At 45.1% G+C, this 3427-nt stretch overlaps 2 protein-coding genes across 7 annotated transcripts in view; one reads left to right on the forward strand and one right to left on the reverse strand.

Moving 5' to 3' along the window:
• Positions 1 to 3427, reverse strand: part of LOC128872117 (potassium voltage-gated channel protein Shaker) — a 198828-nt gene that overhangs the window by 134729 nt on the left and 60672 nt on the right. The window lies entirely within an intron of this gene.
• LOC128872119 (uncharacterized) overlaps positions 1 to 3427 on the forward strand; it is a 57556-nt gene that overhangs the window by 50373 nt on the left and 3756 nt on the right. The gene's annotated exons all lie outside the window — the stretch shown is intronic.

A 3427-nucleotide genomic window follows, 5' to 3' on the forward strand; every position in this document is an offset into this window, starting at 1 on the left:
GTTGCGATGAATTCTGGAATATTTACGAAATCGACCGGTGATTTTATGTAATCCCCAACTCGTAATGGGGAATGTGATCAAATTGTTCATGCGTATGCTGTCTACACGAAAATACTGTCTGAGTAGGTTTGGGATTGTTGTCGCTGGGAGGCGGCAATTTTCAATAGAATACCGTTAATGTACATACTGTCTGAGTGGGTTTGGGGTAGTTTGGCTGGGGGTAATATCGAATATCGTTCATGGTGTTCAAAGTGTTCTTTGGCGTCGTGTCGCGAGCTACACGTGCCAACAAGGCGACACGAAACCGTTGACAACCTGTACACAGTTTCGCGTTCGCCGACCTATTGAACGCGTTTCTACTCGACGCGAGTGTTGAACGCGATGTATACGTCGTCTGCACGCCTAACGCGTGAACGTTACGCTGAAAATTATGCTACGCAGATTGTGCTACGCAAATTATCCTACGTTTTCGTGAGCGAATCCGAAAGAGACGGTGGGATCGTTTTTTGGGAAACTACGATATTTCCTCGCGCCATATTTTTTTTTTTACAAAAGAGCACGAAGAAACGCGCGAGAATGTCCGTTCCACGGTGGCACGAGAGGGGAAATATCGTGATTACCAGCAGGCAATCTCCGACCCGGATCGATACCGCACCGTTCGGTTGCCCCTTTTTCTTTCCTTAACCGGCATTCGTTAAATTCTCGCTCGCGAAATTGTTTGTTCGAATCGCCGCGGAACTCTGGGAACCATACTCCGCTAAATATCCTGAGCACACACGAGGATACGTTCGCCAATGTACAAAACCTGAGAATTCCGCGAGTCCATGGAAACGGAGGAAGAATCGCACGAGGAAAACGTAAACAGCGAAATTACAACGAACGAGGGTACACGATTAGGTATCGATAATAACCAAACGATTCAACGCTCCTATAAAAAGGAAAAGATATATCGAAAGATGCCTCTCGATTAACCCTTTCGGACTCGAATTATTTTGTTCCTCGTGTAATTCAATTTTTAGGGTTAACTTGGACTGAAATTAGTACGGGAAAAAGTTAAAAAAAAAATCCCAATAGTGTAATTTTCGAGGCAAAATTGATCTCTCTTCGTGCGCATAAATGATAATTCGCCCTAAACGATAGCGTCGGTAATTTAAAATTTGTACGCCCTCGATTGCGGACGCAAGAAATGAAAGGATCAACACGTTCGAATTTTGAGGTACACCGAGAATAATCGTAAAGAGTTGGTCGAAAAGTTGCGAGACAGAGCTCGTATGAAAAGTTTAAACGATCTTCGAGAAACGCGTCGCGCCTTTACGAGGAAACCATCGCTCGTGGTTCAGCCGATCGATCGATGACGCGTCCAGTCGTCGAAGGAATCGAAAACCGGACGGTTACGCGCGAGCAGATAATCCCGCGAAACGAAGCGAAACTATCCGCGCGGAACTGAACGGAAACGAACCCGACGGGAGCCTGGCTAGGACAGCTGCCAGAAAGTCGCTCGCCAAATTCCCAACGAAACTGAATGAAACGATCGTCCGGACGACGTTCCATCTGTACGCGAGCTGTTCATCTTGAAGCGCAATCCTCTTCGCTCGTGTGCCGCTTGTGCGCGAGATTGAGTCGACCGCAAACTATCCAATCAATTTCAACGCGTATGCCAGCTGAGGTTATTCCTCTTGCCACAGGATATCGCGTACACTCGGAACTGTATCGCGTTCGAAAGCTAGGCGACACGGTCCAGCTTCTCTAGTTAACACGTTGCTCCTCGCGTCACCCGAAAATGGGCGACAGAACCTTTTTCTTATAGAACTAAAAGAATTAATTCCAAATGTGAGAAGACATAGAAAATAAATATGGAGAGGATTTGTGAGTTTGGAGAGGGTAAAGGGCGACAGAACCTTTTTCTTATAGAACTAAAAGAATTAATTCCAAATGTGAGAAGACCTAGAAAATAAATATGGAGAGGATTTGCGAGTTTGGAGAGGGTAAAAAATATAGAGGATAAAAATACTACGACTAATGTGGAGTTACCTAATCTTCGACAGTCTCGAGAGAAAATTTGAATTTCATCGAAATTTCCAAGAATTTTAGTCTGGGAGTCGGTGTATTAAATGCCGATCACGGAACTGCATTCGTTTTGGTAAATTAGGCGATCATTTATCTTCTTCTCTTCGATCAGAGAACTTTGCACTCGATCGTTGGATAGTTACGCTTATTTCTTCCTAGCGTTTCGCGGTTTAGAGAATATTATCAACGAAATTACTCGGAACGACGACTATAGCGGAGATAAAATCAATCGACGGGTCAAGGGCAATCGCCTCAACCTGAATCCAAGCGGACACGACTTCTCGTACACGCCGCGCCCAGCTCGTCTCTGCTCTTCGCCATGAGAGGGCCGAGGCAGCAGGTTTCCGCGAAAATACGAGAGATGGAGCGACAAGCAAACCGAAAGCGGTATGGAGGGGAGTGGCATTGAGCGGCCAGCTGATTTTGTCGCGATTCAGCTTGGATCGTAGAGGGGGAAAAGAAAGAAGAATGATCGAGAGACCTCCAATCCGCGTCTCTGTCTTTTCCTCGACAGCGATCGGCGACGCGAGCCGTTTAATGAATATTATTCGGTTTATCGTTGCACGACGATCCGCTGTCATTCTTATCCAGCGTTTGAATCGGCGTCGACAAGGTCGGAAGCGTTCTTTATCGGTTTCCTAGCGTCCGCGTCAGATGGCACAAGTTTCACTGGAATGGTCGTACCGCGAATTCTACGCTACCAAACTCGAACCTCTCCGATAGTCTATAAATACGTTAAATTTAAGGTGCGCCGATAGCTTGCGACGACAAGCACCGTGGAAAACATTAAACGTCGACCTCGAGTTCCGTCTTCTTCGCGGGCAAATATATTAGGTGAACCGGAAAATAATGTCGTTTCTGCAATTTTAAATACTTGTTTATCGTTCATCATTGCTCATTGATTTTGATCGATCTGGCAATTTGTACAGTAGATTTATACAGTAGACACGCGTACAGACAAAAGGCTATTGATAACGGGAGCGATTATATAATTAATAATGAAAAGTAGAAATTTATTACAAATTTGTTTGAATTTAATGTAAAAGAAACCTAAATCCTACATAAATTACATGCTTGTTATGTTACGTTATTTGATACAGCGTCATTCCGTTTAGCACGTTCTGCAAACAAAATGGCTTCCAGTGCAAAGGGTTAATCCTTTAGCCTGCAACAGCGTGCGAGACTCGTGGTACGCGATTTGAGGCGAACATGAACAGCACGAGTCGGACACGTCGTATGAAAGTGCGCAAGGAACTTTATGCCACCCACCGTCCTACGGTAAATCGTAGGACAAAGGGTTAAGTCTAGATTAGGTACAGAATTTGAGTCGCTGACGAGAAGTACAAGTCAGACACGTCGT

Source organism: Hylaeus volcanicus, chromosome 2, assembly GCF_026283585.1.
Source record: "Hylaeus volcanicus isolate JK05 chromosome 2, UHH_iyHylVolc1.0_haploid, whole genome shotgun sequence".
NCBI lineage: Eukaryota > Metazoa > Arthropoda > Insecta > Hymenoptera > Colletidae > Hylaeus > Hylaeus volcanicus.